The following is a 20,531-nucleotide window of genomic DNA, read 5'->3' on the forward strand; positions in this document are numbered from 1 at the left end:
TTTCTCATTTTACTATAATTACATTTCAGCAAATTATATCCAAATACGTTACCACATTAGATCAAACTAGTTACAAATTAACAACAATAAACAACAATACGAACACGTTATAAATTTTATGGTATGCGCTGAGCTTATCCATGATAAAATATGACTTTAATAATGTTGTTAGGATTATTCAAATCAAAAGTTGGATTACTTTGCGAACAAAACAATCCTAAAATCTGACAAACTAATGGTTATCAGTTGCCCGATATCCTGACACGGGCGGGCTCCGCTCATCCCCAGCTTTGCTGTCAATTATTTATCATCGAATTAAAGTGGATTTAATTGGGTATCCAATCACAGTATTGTATTTTATTTGTATGATTTTGATTAATGTTAAAACCGTATATTGAAATTGTTTTAGATATTGATCTAACTACTAGGTTACCAACAAAAACGTCAATGAAATGTAATGTAAAAAATTAACAATAACAATGTTAAGTTAAAGAATCTATTTTGATGATGGTTTTGCATATTTAAAATAGTGTTGCACCACTAGAATTGTACAACCAAATAGAGTTAAAAGTCGTTAGTGGTGTTAGCTAAGGAATAATATAGAATATAATTTAACAGTTGATGTTATTTTTACGTAAAAACCTCAATAAATTTTGACATAGACATATAAATAGACATATTTTATTCACACAAAACGTTATAAGGTACAATAATTAATACAGAACAGGTGTTTCGTCATATTGATTCATTGATAATAAAGTCAATATTATTAACATACACTCAATAGTATAAGTAGGATATAATGAATGTTTAACAACAAAATAGGATTCTAAACTTTGGAAAAGATACGATTACGATGCCTAATCACAAAATTTAAAAGTTAAATGTGTAAATTAACTTAGTCGCAGTTTCCTTTGTCTGAAAAAAAATAAAATGTCGATTCATCTTAAACTGAGCTGAAATGTTGGACGGAATTGGTTTTTTTGTGGAAAAACTCGAGTCACGACTTCTCCTTCGAACAACTCCGCAGCAATCAAATTGACGTGATGCCGCAAGGGCGGAGTGTATAGAATATATTGTGTTTCTTAAACAAAGTTTGTCAAAATTGAAAAGAATATTGAATGTTTCTTTCATCTCTCAATCGATCAGACGTACGCCATATTTGCAATCTCTTTTGAATTGGATTTTGAAACTATTTTTCCTAACATCAAGAAACTAATTATTAATTAAATAATTAATTACTCAGTATCATATTAAATTCATTTACCAATATAATGCTGTTCATTGAATATCAGGTTAAAATATTAAACTTGTGTATTAAGTTTAATAAACAAAATGGTAATTGTTTCAATACCAAAATCATGTTACCAAAAAAACGCGTACTATATGAAATAGTTTGTTTGAATTATTTATATGCTTATTACAACTATCTATTGAACCCTGGCTAAAAGTAACTTTTTTAAAAAATTACAATTTCCAACGTTACTTTAATTTACGTCTACTGGTTCTCTTAATATCAATAGATCTGTACACAATTTGTTGCCTGTAATCTTTTATAATGAGATGTTCATGGAATAAACAAACTTATTAATTGCTAGTCTTAAATATTTGTGTAGATAACTATCCATTGAAATGTGATTTCTCTTTGTATAGTCATCCGTGGCCTGATCTATGCTATTAAGAAACACCCCGGCCGCAGCAAACCTGCAGACTAAGCGAATTTCCATTTTCCTGATTGGATTTACTTTAAAATGTCTCCTTAAGAATATCAAATCTATTTCCTATTTTAATTGAATTTGTTTAACGAGTACTTAGGTTTGCTGAAACAGGAAAAGTGTTTTTTAATGTAAATAGTTTAGTAAAAATAATTGCATTTTCAAAATTTGATCAAAATATGTTCATAAAAAAGCAAATGCATAACATGGGAATTTAAAATTAAATTTTTGTTTTATAACCACTCAATATACTAAATTATTTGTTTTTAAGCTCTTAGAAATAGTTTGGAAAGAAATTGCTAATTTTTTTTTTGGGGGGGGGGTCAGAAATGGGAAAACCCAATTTTGACCCCATAAAACCCCCATATACCCCCGTTCCCATAGTCCGATCATGCTGGTTCGAGAACTCGTTCGAATAAATGTAGGTTTACACGTTTATACGAAATTTCATCAAAATCGGATCATTTTTGCTTGAGTTATCGTGCTATAATCAGTAGGCCTACTACGGTAATAGCTTATTCCGTATATGGAAAATTCGCTGAAACGTACACATAAAATAGGCCAAAGTACATCATTTAAGTACATAAAATAGGTAAACTTGGTATAATAATATTTCTCTCAAGTGTATATTTACATACATTTAAGTGTTTTTTTATTAATAGCATTCTTTTTCATAAACCTGAATTGAAATTTCAAAAAGTAGCCACAATAGGCATATTTTAAAGCTGTTTCCCTTATGTTATAAGTTCGAAAAGTTCAAAAGATTTTATCTTCCAAACAAATGATTTTGACGAGAGTTGAATAATGTATACAACGAGAGCCGCATCAGATCTTTACTGTATCCTATTTTTTAAAAAGACACAAAACCTACACACACAAGCATGGTTAATGTGTTTGTGTGTATATTTTATGATCGGTAATATAGGTATGTTAAAACATGGATGAAATATCAAACATTAATGGTATCTTAATATTTTAATAGAACGTACATAGTAAGAAATGTTTTTATGTGTTTGAATTTTTCAAAATTTACTCAATCTTCTTATATAAAAAAGTAAAAGGTAAAAAGGACAATTATTGGTATTACCTGAACGAAGTTTACCACTACGTACTAATATTCCTGTAAAACTTCGACTACACGTATTTTTTCATCCATTTGCACATTTTGTAGAATTAATTACCATTATTGTTATGGTGTTTAATGTGTCAGTAGTAATGGTTGGGGGGGGGGGGTGGGCGAGCTGGTCTAGTGATTAGAGTGCGGGACTTCGGTCTCATAGGTCCCGGGTTCAAATCCCACTGATCTGGCGATTACCAATGCATTTTATCTAAGTGATATTGCTGTAACCCCTATGTCTAGCCTGAAGTAATCTGCAAAACAATCCTGGGCTCGTGCCCAGCGTCTTATAAAAAAAAGTGTTAATAGTATAAATTGTCAAGAAAATAATCACAAAACCCTGACATGTAATCAAAATGCCATTCTTATTTACTTCTACTTACAATTTTCCATAAACCCGCTCTGGACATGAAGAGTTTGGTAAGAATCTGAATGACGTAACTTATTTTTTGATGTAGACACCATCAATTTATACTGCGTTTCCATTAAATGAACTCCATTCCTGATGGAACAATTCATTATCAAGGAGTTTAAGTGATCAGTCAAAGTTATCGTGAGCTTAAGTTATGGATGACTGAAGCTAATTTACCTAACACAATATAACGTGAACAGTTATAACACTTTCATCCTGGATTTAAGTATTATATGATTATAGAGTCACGTAAAAAAACTTTGAAAAACGATTTTTTTAAAAAAGGACTTTATTTACATATTGGTGAAAATAAGATAAACAAACTGGGGACTCTTCTTGGTTGTTAAAATTTTAGTTAACTCTTTGTAAGTTCATAGTGTTATGTATGTGGGAATAGCTTTAATTAAATAAAATAACTATTACCTTTTTATAGTAATTACCGACATTACTGACTCAGATATTGTTAGAAATCAATTTGGTGAACTTGTATAATAGAAAAATAATTATTTTATACAAGTTTTGAATTGATATACAAATATGTAAAAGTGAGAATGACTTAGCTTTATGATTATCTTCCTTAATCAATCATTAACACGAATTGTTTTCGCTTATACGAAAATCTTAAAAACTCTAAAAGCAATTTTTGCAATTTTAAGAGCGCCGTGAGTGCACAATTTGATAAAAGGAATTGAACACGTATTTTCTCAACTATAGACGGAATATTCAATCAATGACGTGGTTTGGTCATTACCTAAGTGATAGCTCACTGTGAAACTAATCCATTATCTGTTTTAGTGATGAAATGAACGATGTACCTACATTTGTAAATTTAATTTCAGAATGCAACCACACCACTGCAATATTACTCTAAAATATTGGTTTTAACCAAACAATCCCCTCAGACAGGAGAGGGCGGACACTATTCAACAATAACACATCTACTATGAGATGGAATCGCGTCTGTGATTGATACTGAGAAACAATGTGGTGATGTGGTTTAATACTGTTTATACCCAGAACTGGGTTCATATGGAAGTGGCAATTGTAGAATTGGATGCGGTTCCCCTGGCAACACAACAAACCTCAAACTATGTGATTGGGTCTAAGTGTAGCATAAAATAGAAACAAAGACTGTCACGTATGTTAGGCTGGGTGCCAAACGGGTTGAGTATGCACTGAAAGTCTGACAAAATTTGACTTTTGATTATTGTTGGGGACATCTAGTAGATGAAAAAAGTCGATCATGTCGCATTTCTATTGTGGTCACAACTCTGGGGGGAGAGGGGGAAGTTGCGCGCGTCAGTGGTTTACGTTTCCGCGTCTAACTCTCAAACGGTTAGTAAAAGAAAGGTGGTTTAGCCTATCTACACCTAAATATATTGTCCTTCAAAAAGGTTATTACAACCTTTCTTATATCTCTTATGCTTTTGGCCCCAATAAACGTTTATTGCAAAAAGGAAAATGTGAAACTACTTTAAAACCAAATTTCGGAAATATTGTACTAGTTTAAGACATGTTACAGAAGATTTATGGTTAGAAAAACTAACAAGAAGTACAACAACACCAAGTTTAAGGAAATCTGTGCAAAAACAACGGAGCTACGTTTAATTATGGAAGAGTAGCCGTGGAACATTTGTAGTAGGCACATTTGCCATCAACAACAAACATTTGTTCATCAAGGCCATGGATAGCACGTAGCCCACAGTCAATATAGGTTTTATGTTGCAAGTAATTCTGGGAAAGCTGGATTTTTCTATGCTGTTAGACCATGTTGAGATGAGCATTTTCCCAGAAGTCCCCACTCCTCCCCCTTGTGCTTTCCTCTAACCAACCCCCCCCCACCCCTTTTTAGATAAATTTACAGTCTCTTAGAAATTTAGCTATAACTTTAAACCGGATAAGGATAACAACGCAATATTTTGTTAATAATTTTGCGTTACGATTTTCTACAAAAAGTGTGTTTGCTATGTTATCCTAAATATTCATCAGTTGGTCGCGCGAAACAACGGTTGACGTGATGACACGCGTTCAAATCCTGTTTCAACTACTACATTTTATCTTGTAAGTCCATTCTTGCACTGTACTGGTTTAAATTTCACTTCGATTCTGTCTAGCTTGTTTAGTCGTTGACCCCCTCAGAAATATATTATAAATTTTTTAGTGTACAGTATTATTTAAATGTATATAAATACAAGCATACATTATATTACCTATGCCTTACTTAAATGTTTACATGCTTACTGTTATTGGAAGGAAATGAGACAGTGGTGGATACGAATGTCTAACGGGACGTATCTTTCCTCCCTTTAATTGGCAACTTTTATTTGATTTGCACACAAAGCCCTGTCATCTGTCAGCCGCGTTGCAACCAGATACCAATAACGACTCAACAGTTTCGTTCCCGTCTTTCTTTCTATCTTAATTAAAATGTAAAAGATATATACATTTCTAAACAACTATATACAGTATTTTGATATTTCTATAGGATTGAAAATACCCCCGTTACAGCAAACCTGCTGACTAAATGAATTCCCATATGTCTAAATGGATTTTCATCAAATTATATATATTCTTATGTAAATTCTTAAACGTGTAATATACAGGGTGATCAACTCAAGGAGGCCACCATTGGGATATCAGAAACGGTAAGAATTAGAGAAAACTTTAAATGGGGGACATTCCTTTATTTTTTGTGGCAGTTAAAATTATGATTTTATTTTTTCGAAATTCAGCCGCCATTTTTCAAAATGGCGGCCAACTTTGAAATTTCTTATAGAACACCCTATATTTTATGATGTTTTCGGATAGAACAGGCAATTTAAAAACTTTTTTATTCTTGACATTTTTTCGATAAACCCACTCGTTTAGGAGTTACAGCCTATGGAAAAATGACTTCCGGTGTACATTTTACAACATGTAGCTTCCTAAACAAGTGGGTTTATAGCGAAAATGCGAAAAGTAAAGAAGTCAAATAAGTCTTAAAATTGCATCCACATTCCATAAAGACCATAAAATACACAGTTTTCCACTTTTCAAGTTTGCCGCCATTTTGGAAAATGGCCGCCATTTTTGAAATAATAGAATTAATAGTTTTAACAAATTTAATGGTCTTTTTCGAATGTGGATGCAATTTAAAGACTTATTTGACTAATTTACTTTTCGCATTTTCGCTATAAACCCACTTGTTTAGGAGCTACATGATGTAAAATGTACACCGGAAGTCATTTTTCCATAGGCTGTAACTCCTAAACGAGTGGGTTTATCGAAAAAATGTCAAGAATAAAAAAGTTTTTAAATTGCCTGTTCTATCCGAAAACATGATAAAATATAGGGTGTTCCATAAAAAATTTCAAAGTTGGCCGCCATTTTGGAAAATGGCGGCTGAATTTCGAGAAAATAAAAACATATTTTTAACTGCCACAAAAAATAATGGAATGTCCCCCATTTAAAGTTTTCTCTAATTCTTACCGTTTTTGATATCCCAATGGTGGCCTCCTTGAGTTGATCACCCTATATTCCCTATTTACAAAATTAGGTTTAATAACTTTAGTTTGCTGCTAAAAGGAATAAAATAAATGAAGTGTATAGTGGAACGTTAATAGCTTGGATTGAAATAAATCAATTTACCAAATATATCCGTAAAGAAGCAACCTACAACAGTTTGTTTCTTATCAATAAGAATAACATAAAGTCATTATAGTCCAATCATGCTGGGTTGCGAACTCGTTACAATAAATGTAGTCCCAAACGTTTGTACCCAATTTTAAAATTTCATAAACATTTGATATTTTTTATTTTATTATTGCTCGAATTTTCGTGCTGACGGAATCATAAATGTATAAATATTAAGGCCGTAAATTGAGTTCAACTGCCCACCCTGAAATTACCATACTTTCTCGCAGGTACATATTTCAAAACTTAAACCATTTTCAAACATCAATATAAATACTGATTTTGGTAAATTAATTAAATAATTAGTACCCTTTAAGTTATTAATTTGTTTTTATTTCATACCATTGGTTTTTTCGTCTATTTAATTTTAATTTTAAAATATTGGTTGACTATTGGTTATCTAATTATAACTCTTCAAAAATGGGGTTTCTTGAACGAATTCAGGTAGTTTTGAACTTACGCTACTCGTGCAATTTTTTAAAAACTTTATTTATTTGGCCAAATGAGGCAAATCTAAGCACTTTTTCCTATGTAAATATTGGGTTGAACAGCATTTTTCACCCCAAAATGTTCGTTTTAAGGTTGCCTTAGGCCTTTGGCATGTCAGGTTGGTAGGTCGGTTTTATACAAATGCATGGATGTATTAAGAGTTGAACCACGCCCCCACCCCAGCACCCAGGCAAACGACTTGGAAGCGTGATTCCATGTGCAGGGATGAGGAGCGGCTCACAAAAGAAACTACCAAACAAGGAAACCCTGCGGAGGAAGGTTCAAGAACAACGCGCCATTGGAGAAACGATCTGTAATAAACACTTTAAATAAACAACAGACATTAACAACAACACATGTAAATGACTCTCAAAACTTTAACTGAATTTCAAATTACCCATCTAACCTACTACCTTACAATCATTTCTTCAATCATTCAAATAGGCTAATTTAAAAATAAGTATTTAACTAACCTTTACCTTCAAAAATTGTTTTTATATTAACAAACTACAACAATATAATTATATTTTTTTTTATAAATACATATTGAACATTATAACCATTAATTATTTAGGGGCCCCCAAAAGGGAATGAACTTAAAAATTTAATAGTTAATAAATACTTATTTAACAAGGAAAAACAATAACAAGGAATGTAGGCTAGTTTGATATAAAATTTAAAAAGCAAGAACAATTCATAAAGACTGTGCAATAAATTTAACAGTAAATAACAACTACGCCTAGGTTGGATCTGAATAAAGTCTTTAAGTCCATGGCGGTAACAATAAATAAAATTAATTTGGCACATGCATGGTAACTTGCGGTATAACGGTTTTAGTAGTCAGGCGTCAGGGCGTAGGACACCGGAGGACCATGAAGTTGGACGGAGAAAGGGGGTCAGAGTCCCAAGCAGGCCAGGATGAGAAGTTTCTCCGCCACCACTCAGGGTACTTAAAAAGTTCTCCTACCGGGGCCTGAGTGACAAAACCAAAACCCACAAACATAGTAGTAACAGTCAAGTCCAAATCTACGAAATTCACTGTCACAAAATTCACTGTTTTCACTAAGTTTCAAATTTTACTGGTTAGGCCTAGCATATCATTTTCAAAAAAGATTCTAAATATTCAAAAGGTTTGTTTCCTTAAAGATTCAAACATATAAATAATAAATAATAATTTAAACAAAACATTTAAACAGACATCAACTTAGAACAAATCAAAAACATTTAATATTTGAGGTAAAAATTGCCAGTATGGATATGTGAATGTGACAAAAATCACCAATTGAGGCAACAACTTTAATTTCCCTGGTCCAAAGTGGCCAGAAGTAAAAGTTAACAACAAAACAATTACAATTAAACACAGAAAAATACTTCAAAAACAGCTTTAAACGTTCCACGAAAAAAAATTTAGGCTAGCGTTACGACTCATGTATTTTTGTTAATAACTTTAAAAGATAAGTTCAGAATTTGCTCAGAAGGGTCTTAAAAGCTGGGGGGGGGATATTCCAGCAACCTTTCCAGACCATTCCAAGCCTTAAATCAGTCTCTGAGAACAGTGGGCCTTCAGGTTACCCATGTCACACCTGACTGAAAACTTGCCAAACCCAAAACGGTTCATAACTTTCTCAAAACTTATTAAAACTAGGTAACTTAATAAATAAGACATTAATAACATTAATTAATTAACATTAGGCATTAATCAAGACTTAATCACACATTGACATTTAAGGAAAAATTTGTAGGCCTAACCTAGTAATGAACAGACAAAGGACAAAAGACTGACTCGGCAGTTTCTCTCAAACAGCGTTTTTCAAACAAACATTTTCCAGTAAATTTCTGTCCTAGCATTCCGGGGGAAGTCTTGAAATGAACAAGAAATAATCGGATCTAGAAAACTAAGTAACACAACTGTTCAACGTCCCCGAAGATAGTTTCAACCCAGTGAAAAACCGTGCTCACGGCACTTTGGACTATGTTCGGAGAAAATGTCCAAAACTTACCCATCAAGCACGCTTGGCGCTCAAAATTCAATCAATGACAACGCAGAAGAAAAACCAAATAGAAAAAACTAAACTTCTTAGCATATTGGAAAACGTACAAGTAGATTAAAAACGATAAAAATAGTTTCTAAAAATTTTTACGTAGTTTTGGGTTCAACGTCTCGGGGCCTATCTATTCCGGGACAGGAGTTAAAAAAATCGTGACGCTAAGAGTCACAGAGGGTAACAATGAACAGTAGCATGGTGAAACACATACTATATAAAAAAAAACAACTTGACCATTGAATATGAGTCGTGACATTCGCCGTTAGAAAGTAGTCACAGCTCAGAATTTTGTTTTTCTTGCAACTCAGTCTGCTTAAATAATGATACAGTAAGACAACAAAGTGTCCTGTAAACAGTTGCTCATTTTTTGAACCTTAAGCTCATTTCGAAAAGAGCCACTTTACGCCAATTGATAAACTATACTATTTCGACACAAGGTGTTATCATAAATAAAAATATATATTCAGGTGGACCGAAGCTTCTATGTCAAATGAGGTAACTCACTAACCCCGTATTAATAAGATGCATTACTTTTTCATAATATTAAAACTTTTTTATTCAGTTCAACCATCATTGTTATTAGAAATATTGACTGATATTTATATTCTATTCTAGTAAAGCCAAGTATACCTGACAATTCCATAATAATAGGCCTATCTAATAGGTAGATTTATGACCCTAGATCATTTCGGAATATTGATAACATATATTTGTACAAGTAGTGTTTTTCATCCAACATACGCCTACATTTTGCTAAACCAAATTAAGGTCCCGCTACGAACTGAATATAAATATCAGTATGGAGCTCTGAGACGTTGCTAGACTGTCAACAACTATCTTGTAAAAGCAAAACGCGAGAACTCTTTCAAAATTATATACTGTATGTTGAAAACATTCCGCTTAAATCTTCTGTACTATTTGCGTGATCAGGAAATTATTTAGTTTTAAGTATAATGTATGTTGTAATATTTGTCAATTTTAAAGTACTCTTTACAATAAACATAGGTACCGTCTAATAATTATTCAACATTTAACTTGTTAACATTATATTACTTTAGTTTGGATAAAGTGTGAATCTCTATACTCTTATTTAAAGAACAATGTATCATATGCAAGTAATTACCTTAGTGTTTTGGAAAAAGTCCCTGCCTAAAATATTGGGTCTTATAATTGACTTATTCTTAGTTGATTGGTTTAAAGATTTGTTTTAAAAATACACAGTACGCCATTTTAAAAGACTAATTCTTTTTTAGTTTGTTTTAACAAGTAAAATATTTCTTTGAAGAATTATTTGTATGGATGTGCCATGGATGTGGCATTTTAAATACATTTAGTGAGCAAGATGATTTTACTCTCAACCAATAACAAGTCAACATGAAAAAGATGCAATTGCATTATGAAAAAAACAATTAAAATAAACCCCGAAAAAGTATTTTTAAACCAAACTATTGGAATCTGATACAGTTTGAGTGTGAAGGTAAAGTCCATTTGTTTAAAAGCCTCTTGGTTTCAAGAGTGTTTGAGTAGAGTAGCTTTGCAGCTTGCCTTTCTAGTGCAATGAAAAATTCACAATGTACGGAAAACGGCTTAGAATGTTACGGGTAACATTCGCAAAGAAGAAAACAATAATATTTGCACAGTGTTTTTCAGACTTACTTGGTTAACATAAAAACAGGGCTTATTTAAAGCCAAGCTAAATCTATTTACTATCTGGTTCATATTGCTTCCTGAGGATTATGTTCGCAGCAAATTTTGTCGAACTAAAAATGTAAATGACTAAGTCAAAGTCTGAAATGAAAAGAGGGAAATTCATCCACAAACTAATAAATACCTATGATAGGCATTGCTATTAATACACTGTTAGAAAACTGTTCATATACATAGTTATACATTTAATTGACCTCTTTTCTGTCATATGGTGTATGATATCGTACAAAAACTAACAGAGAGCAATGTTGACGATAGAGCACTCCTTGAGTTGCTCATTCTGCAATATTCTATTGAAATAAAAACAACCGTCTACGAGTTGTCCAAGTAGGTGTATAGTCAATGATAGAAAAAACTGACTGTGTACTAGCACAAATAGCCGCAGCTGTCGTCTCATAACCTGTTGAGCTCTCAGTAATACAACAATCAACTAAAAATACCACAGCTCATCACCTTTACTACATCATTCCTCTGTGCTGCTACTAACAGCTGGCGAGTAATGCATTGTTGAACTTAACACTAATAAAACAATACCCAATGAAATATTAAGTTATTTAAACAGCCTGTAGGCCAGACACGGCCAGCCGGTAGATACCAAAATCTTTGAAAAAGTTTCAGCTGATGAACTTTACGAGTTAACTGGTAAACGCTAGCACGGGTAACGCATTAAGTCTGATTTCGACCAAGAATATTACAATTGTTATTACCAGATTACCAATTGAGAGCAATAATGATGTACTCAGTGGACATTTAAATTTTTTATATTAAAACGTGAAGGAGAATTCTGTCCAAAGATTCATAATCAAGCACTTGACGGACTCAAACGAACAATAATTAATTGTTTGGTTAGAGAAAATACGTTTTTAATTTAAAGTAAATACTTGAATACAAAATCTTGAGAAATTATCAACTTAAAAAAATCTTACGAAACCATAACTCAGCTTTGTAATAGCTGAACAATCCGTGTATACTTCAAAAGTAAAAATGTTTTAATCAATGTCAGGGAAATAACGTTTTACCATCGTAATTAACTGTTTGGAATCCAATAAATAATTGACAACCCAAGCATGGACGAGTGGTCACTTAGTTTGACAACCATTTAGGTAATTAAATTCACGTTTAAGGGTTTTAAAGTTATCATTACTGGGCTAACTCGCTTAAATAATAAAACAAATATAGAAATTGTTCTTTGGTTTTATGACATTAATGATCCGTCTTTACTTCAATAAATACATCAATTATCATACTTCAAACACTTCTATGTAAAATGTATTGCATCACGTATAAAAAAGATCAATAAGCAAAGTATGTCACTAGAAATCTTAATTTAAATTCATTCGCTTAAATAATTAAACAAATATAGAAATTGTTCTTTGGTTTTATGACATTAATGATCCGTCTTTACTTCAATAAATACATCAATTCTCGTAATACTTCAAACACTTCTATGTAAAATGTATTGCATCACGTATAAAACAGATCGATAAGCAAAGTATGTCACTAGAAATCTTAATTTAAATTTATATTTACAATTAAGTAACTAAATGTTCAATTAAAACACTAAATTTGAATGCCCCATATTTATTAGTATCTAGTATGTAGGCTCAGAGTTGATGAGTTGTTATGTGTATAGATCAAAGTAAAATTGGGTACGACTTTGTCCTTCAGTACTCGTACTAAAGTGGGACAACTGTGTTGGATTCATTAAACAGTATAATCAGTTTAAGGTCACAGTCCAGCTTTTTTGGAACAATTATTGGAACGTTAAATAAAGTTCTATAATAACGCAACAAGGCCGCTCATATGTCTTTGGCTGCTCGGGTTCAGCTATGTGTATGTGTTTGGCCTAACGATTGCTTCAATAGTCCTGTAAAAATGCTTAAATTTATAAACTAGTCATTGATGCTTGGTCAGAAACATCTTATCTTTGTAGTCGACACTGCCTTGCCTACGTGACTTTCATTTCACAGAATTTAGATATTTTTTTTTACCTAAGACCGTTTTTTAAAGTAACCGTTTCAGTTCAATTCTTAGAATTGAAAGGTTTCTCATAACAGCATTGTTTACTTTCATAACAACATATTTTTACTTAACAGCACGGGTAACGGACCAATGAGGTTCAAGGATTGAGAGAAAAGAAGTAAAATTGTAATATTTTGAGCTTCAACTAATCAGCTATTCAGGCCAATTTAAGGCGCACTTGGTACTTGTATGATTACTTATAGGAACTATTTTTTCGCAAAGCATACAGTTTCTACTTTGTATAATTTTTAAAATGGTGGCCATTTTAATTTTTTCAAGCTTAATAACTCAAAAACCACAGGATTTATACAAAGGTTACAAACAGTAAACAGGATAGATATTTAATTCCCTTTACAGGGATGTACAATTGGTATACCGTAGTGTCAAAACACAAATACCAGAGAAATTTTCATATTTATAAAGGTAAAACCTGCAAATCTATTTAATTTGCCCATTTGTATTTTACTTCAGAAAATTTAGTTTTTCTCCCTTTTATGACTCTAGACAAATTGCCCATTTCTGTAAAGAAAATTTAACTTCGATCCTTTTTGTCTTTTGTAACCTTTTCATAAATCCTACGATTTTTGAGTTATTAAGCTTTGAAAAGTTAAAATGGCCGCCATTTTGAAACTATACAAAGTAGAACCTTGATGCTTTTAGTCATCATACTAGTACAATGTTTGAAGCTGGTACCTCATGTGGTTCCAAAGTTATGGGAAGATATGTAAAAATGCATACACACCGACAGAAGAAAAACTAAGCGATATAGGTCATATGTGTATGTGATTTTTTTTACCTAAAGGACATGACCACGGAATTTCTTGAGAGAGTTTCGAAACACCCTGTATAATCGTTTTGCTTATTGACACTCCTTCTTAATTGCAAAAGGGTTTTAGGATTTTATATGTTTAGCTTGTGGTTGAGTTTAACAGGTGTTTTAATACAACTAAGACCGGGAAAACTGCCATAGTAGACTACCTGAGCTACGATTAAGCTCTACTTGGAGCAACAAGTATACCCGGAAATATTTGTTTCTAAGTGTTTGAAGTTTAAAAACGCCACCGAGCCTACATAGCAACAAAGTCGTACCGTCTAGAAATGAACACATCCTTAAAATCAGCCTTCAATTAATCACTCCAACCACTCAACCTTTTGACTATTCAACTCGTGTTGTTGAGACGTGAGACAGGTTGAAACACGTTGAAAGCATCCCTAACGACAGCTGATGATGCGGAGTGTTTCCAACAAGGGCAATTACCATAAGTAGGTTTGCGTTGGAAGATGCTGTACTAATGAGGATCGGCTTTTGTACAGTTGAAGATCCGAGACAGCTTCCAGCCCTCTAGTAGTCTGTGGCAGGATATATCGACTGGAAACTCTCGGAAATGTTCGCAGATCTTCGTTGCTTCTCGGATACTTTCACTAACTTCTTACTGCCTCATGTACGTAAATGCTAATGTTGGTGCATTGTTGTAGTTGAGTGAGATCGTTATGTTGTTGGTTTTAATATTGGTTTGTCAATAAACATATTAAAGGTATCAGCAATCTGAAACGTACTTTCGCCCATTAGCTTGTCAACAACCTTTATCATGGGTAAGCGATGAGAGTAACTATGTTAATATAGGTAAAATCACAAAAGTTGCATTAACTTTTGAACCGTAATTTTTACAGCTTGGGGGAGGGTTGGGTCTTAAGAGTTATAAGGACCATCACATACTAATTTCAATCAAAACCGGGTTTTTCGAAGATCCAATTTTCTCTCTTTTTATGGGAAAATAACATAAGTTACAATCACATTTGAACCATAATTTTTACAGAAGTAAATTTCGACAATCATATTAATTTACATATTATTTATGAAGTACATAACACTATTTTTATTTTGTTTTTATTGTTTAATAACAAAGAAGTTATCTATCATGTTTATACTTACGGAGTGTATTTTCTACCATTTAGGAATAATATATGATTAAAAAGAATTATTAAACATAATTGCTTTTAGGACATCTGCAAACTTACGGTCTTTGATTATTTTACTATACTTAGCCTACTCCCAAATCTCAATAAATTAAATTGGTGTAAACACCTTCGTTAATGTGATCTAGAAAATACAAGTAAGCTGCTCCGGTTCTGATGATGACTCCGATGTCAGTTAAGATTAGTTGCCCTACTGCAACGAACTAGAGTCTAGATCACATAAATGATTGAATGATTGATGAAATTGATGAAATTTTCATCAATAGGTAAAACTGTGCTCAGTGTGTTTTGACCACTCTTGACATAAGTATCAGAGATAAAATATAGTATAGTGTTTATTCAAAACATGAACCTACAAATATTGAAGACGACTGTCATAAAATCTACATCTCAGTAGGAAAATTATATTTTTTTACTGGCCATATTATTTCACCATCAAAACGCCAATCGTTTATGTAATATGCATGCATTTGTATGATACGTCCACGTTGTTGCCTCACATAAAGATATTCAGGGGAATAAATTTATAACATTAGTATCTAGAAATTCAGCAACAGATCTACAAGTCTTAGATGAAAAAATTTCTTTGTGATTTGCCAAAAAATAACAAATAATATTTTCATGTACATGAAAATAGTTGGTTACTCTTTTATTAGTTTTAACGATAACGGTTTACTCATAGTTTCAAATACCTCAGAGTCAAATGTTAGCAATGGATAAAGGTTTTATGACTTTCCCAAATAATCTGATTAGATTTCGTATATAGATAATTTAATATTTTGTTTGACATACATGAATGATTTAGTATGAACAATATCCTAAAGATATTAGTAGGAAGAGCAAAAGCCAGGTGGTGAGATCAAGTCCGGAAAGATAACAATGAGTCTTGTTAAGGAATATTTTGGGGAACGAGTGAATTGTCGACAACGTGTTAACGAGGCAAGTACCAGCTTGGGGACAGTAAGTAATTAAGTAATTAATATTTAAATAACTTTCCTACTTCAATTAAATATGAACTTTTGTTAATTAGCAACTAATTTAATTGAGCATGTCTACCGAAAATCTATTATGTGACGACCATCTTCAATGCCGAAATTTGAACTTACGGATTTTGCAATGGGATCAAACAAAAGAATTTCCTTAATTTTCCAAAATTGTCGAGGGTGTATACATAATTTAATGCAGAAGGACAATATTTCTCTGCTACAAAGGAAACTTTAAATTAAATATTGATAATGGAAATGTAAATGTTTTTCTTTTGTATAATGGCTAAGAATTGTTAAACCAAGCATGAGATATCCATGGGTCATAATTAAATGTTGAGAAGTAAATGTTGAATTTTAAATAAAGTTCAATTTATACATAAAATTATTTTAATAGCAGCCCTAATCCAGTTGTCAGTTTTCAGTTCTTAAATAATAAAAAAATAGTGACACATAGACGATTGATCCCAATGCATTTTTCCTATGCAAAATTAATCTTATTATACACTGGAATTTTATAAATAATTACAATGACACGAGTTTTTAAAAACTAGGCAAAACACGGTTTATACATCAGCAATTAAACATATAAAAAATATTATTTAAAATTGTCTTTGAAATATAAAATTAAAACTCGAATAAAAATCCATATAACTTTTTCACTTCCTTGACAAAATAGACAACACTCCTCTGTGCTTAGATCAATTCAATTGTGTTTAAACATAGTTAATAAACACCTCCATTTTACCCTTAATTTTTAAACCCGCATATTTACTCTCCGAGTTCACCCTCGAGAGAGTAGGGGGTGGCGCTACATGACGGAGGGAAATTTTAGCCCCAACAGGGAATCCCGCAGTGGCAGCCTGACTCCGGGACTAACAGACCAACCCTAGTCAGTGAAGCTGCAACCGCGCGACCCAGCACTGCCGTGGTCCTTCTGGAGTACGGGGATGTCCCATACACCGGTCAGGCGATGATTATACTCCTTCATGCTCTACCGTGAGTACCTAGAGTCAGTAGGGCTCCGCCCCACCCGCCGACTGGGCGGAGTCCTTAGTCTACCTAGTGTCATAGCCGAACAGAGTGTTAGGACTCTCTGTGTAAAAAGTGTGTATTTAGCTAAATGCTGGTATATACGGGTAGGAGATGCAGGGTCAAACGAAGCTGTGCAACGGAGATCAAAGAAGCTAACGTGACCCGCTATTGATCCGGCTAAATGCTTGTTAATTATTTTAACTCCCGTCCCAGTTTTTGAATAAAGGTCCCTTGAATTTGTTAAACATTTACTCAATCAGATATACATTTTGTGTAACACACAACACACAATTGTTGTAGTAAATGCTTTGTTGAAATTTCAACATTGAGTTGTCTTTTAAAAATAAAGATTATTTACTTATTTGGTATGCCACATTTGCATACATTTAAGTATCTACTTAATAAAGGTCTATTAAAATTAAAAAAGTCAACGGGGTTTGTAGTTTACTTTCCATTTATTGAACTTGTTCGATAAATTCACACAAACTCTGCAATGAAGCCATACAATTCATGTTATTAGGAGCTAACTACATAATGCTGATACACTTTAACACAGCTGTTAATATTTATACGTACGTTGCACACTCTAGTTTTAATTAAAAAATATACAATTCAAACAAAATATTGGTGAAAAGCTGATTACCTTCGTGCTATCAATTTTTTATTGAAACAACTAGATTTAGACTTTGATGACCCAATCATGTTGTCGAAAACATAATGTAATAACCATTTTATCAACATATATAATGAAAATACATAGATAGTAACGAGACCTGGGTTTGGACCGTTGCCTTTCAAAATACGTATACAATCACACTGACGTATATAGACCCAATAAAAAGTCAGAATAGTTGATTATATAAAGTGTGATAGCATTAAATACGCTAAGTCTTATAATATTCCTAACATTTAATTTGAAACAGGTGAATAGCGAGGTGGTAACGAAATGTTGATCAAGTGTATTCAATTAATTTATAATCCACAGCGGTTGCAGATATTGTTGCTGAATATGATTACATTACTCGTTATCAACATTACCTACATAATTTACATTTATGATTGGGTAAGTGCAATCGCTTTATTAAGAACTGATTGGTTAATACTGCACTGCCACTTTAACAAATTGGCCTTTTAGAACATTAGTTACCCTGTTTAAACCTTTTCAATATTATTTATTTTTATAATAGTTAGGCATATAATGTAAAAATAATGAAATGGTCTGGTTTCTACGCTGGTGAAATTATGTTCATCAGTTAGAACATTAAAGCAGTTATGTGTACAAGGTTCTAACACTTGTTGAAAAATGTATCACCTACGCTAAATAAGAAAAAAACGTTTATTATAGTGTTATATACTTTTAAGTTTAAACAATATTATACCTTATAAAACCTTACAATCAAGTATTTTTCACGAATTTGTACTAATATTATAAAAGTTACTCATATATTTTTTATTCATGTTATGAGTGAAGTAAATTAGTCGACCATACATATTCTAACAATTATTACAAGCATATTAATATATTTTTGGAACCAAACTATAACTGCATATTCAAGGTTACTGTTTCGAATTCAAAGTTTTAAAAATGTGATTATAATAATTAATAAGATTGATAACAATAATAAAAATTTAATTTATAATAATTTTCACATACATAGCATATACACACTCAAATACCGACTTTTTGTATACATTTATGATTATAATATGTTTTTATTGAGCTTACTGGTTCTCTTTGGTATTTCTAACTACTAATATTAACTTGTATCTATAATTTTACTCCATAAAATCGAGTGTTATCCGAACAAAAAACTAACTATCGTTTTTGAAAGTAATTAGTGTTTCATTTGACTATAGAGGTCTTATTAACTAACTAGTCATTCCGTTACGTTAAATTAAATCAACAACTAATACCTGATTATATATTAAACGATAATGCGAAATATATTCCGATCAAAGTAAGTAAACAAATATTGGGCATGATTCTAAATGAGCTTATGGTTTAATAATATAGCTCATTATTTAAATAACGTATTTCTTGATGCCAATTATATCTTTTAGTCAATTAAATATGTTAGCCAATGTATTTTTTATCCTTTATGCTGCGTTAATAAATTATCAACAATAAGAGTTCGTTCTGCCTACGTTTTGGGTTCTGCAGTTATTATTATATATTGTTATTTATCATGATCATTAATTCTACTATTTACTGTTTTTACTGTTTTTATTGTTTTTATCAATGTAACCAATACTTTTTATTAATAAATGGTTTGTTGCATAATATTAGTGTATTTACTTTTTATTTTTTATATTCTTAGTAATGCTTGAGTAGCGAAACAACTTTTATAATTATTATATACCAAATCAATCAAAAGGAAGTCCAAAATACAAGGAACTACGACCATCATCAGTGTTCACAACTTTCATACAATGCCAACATCCAGAGTATATTTCAATAAAGATAGCTTTTATGATGGCAAGTAATAACAAACACGAACAAATATACACGAAATTTAAATATAAACGACGAGTGAATAGTCAGTCTGAATTTCAATCTTTACGTGTATGGATTATTATTTCATGTTTCAATTCAATGGAACAAAACAAATTTTGCAAAATACTTAACACAAGAAACTGAATTAATTGCTTACGGACGCGTGCCATCTTTGGAGTTAAGATACTAGAAACTATTTAAAATAACGGACACAACTATTTTAAGTTACTTTACCGTATACTTAAATTATAAATTCATCGAATAGTTTGTTATTGTATTCATGATTGTAATATCTGACATAAGAAAACTTAGTTAACGGTCTAACTCCTAAGTTGGAGCCTGTAGCACTGCTGCGAAGTTGACAATAAGCTGGACTCTTGGTCGAACTGCTGCAAATTCTTGGAATCGCCTTAGGACAAATTTGCTCAAACTTAAACCTAGCTTTGCCGCATGTTAAGATAGGACTTAAGTATTTATCTTAAAAGTTGTAAATATGGAATTAACTTTTCTTTCCTCCACAAAGTAAGCAAGGAATCTTTCCGGCAAAAGAGTTTCCATACACATAGATGTTCTTTGGGACATCATAGACGTTTGTATGGTTATTAACTTCAACGTTTTAGGGATTCGAAAATAAAATAAAACTGTTAATAGTATCAATAATTTATATACCATCAAATAATTATTTTATTCATTTATATATTTGTTTATCTATTTTAGTTTCTTCGTAACAAGTCTGTATACAAAAAGACATAAAATATCAAAACGTGTATTTAATCCTTCCTTCTTACCGCAAAGTGCAGTAGTTTTAAGACACCCATTTGCAGTAAATTAGTCTATGTAAATAGGTAATGAGAAACCATAAT

At 32.0% G+C, this 20,531-nt stretch overlaps 1 protein-coding gene across 1 annotated transcript in view; it reads left to right on the forward strand.

Annotated features, from left to right (window-relative positions):
• The first annotated feature begins 17,035 nt into the window (after positions 1-17,035).
• Positions 17,036-20,531, forward strand: part of LOC129002913 (acetylcholine receptor subunit alpha-like 1) — a 303,805-nt gene continuing 300,309 nt past the window's right edge. Inside the window, exon 1 of the mRNA XM_054431032.1 lies at positions 17,036-17,138. The gene's annotated coding sequence lies outside the window, so the exon portion shown is untranslated. The remainder of the gene's footprint in view (positions 17,139-20,531) is intronic.

Source organism: Macrosteles quadrilineatus, unplaced genomic scaffold (assembly GCF_028750875.1).
Source record: "Macrosteles quadrilineatus isolate MER2022 unplaced genomic scaffold, UCM_ALF_1.0 Scaffold_9__3_contigs__length_116548681, whole genome shotgun sequence".
Taxonomy (NCBI): Eukaryota; Metazoa; Arthropoda; class Insecta; order Hemiptera; family Cicadellidae; genus Macrosteles; species Macrosteles quadrilineatus.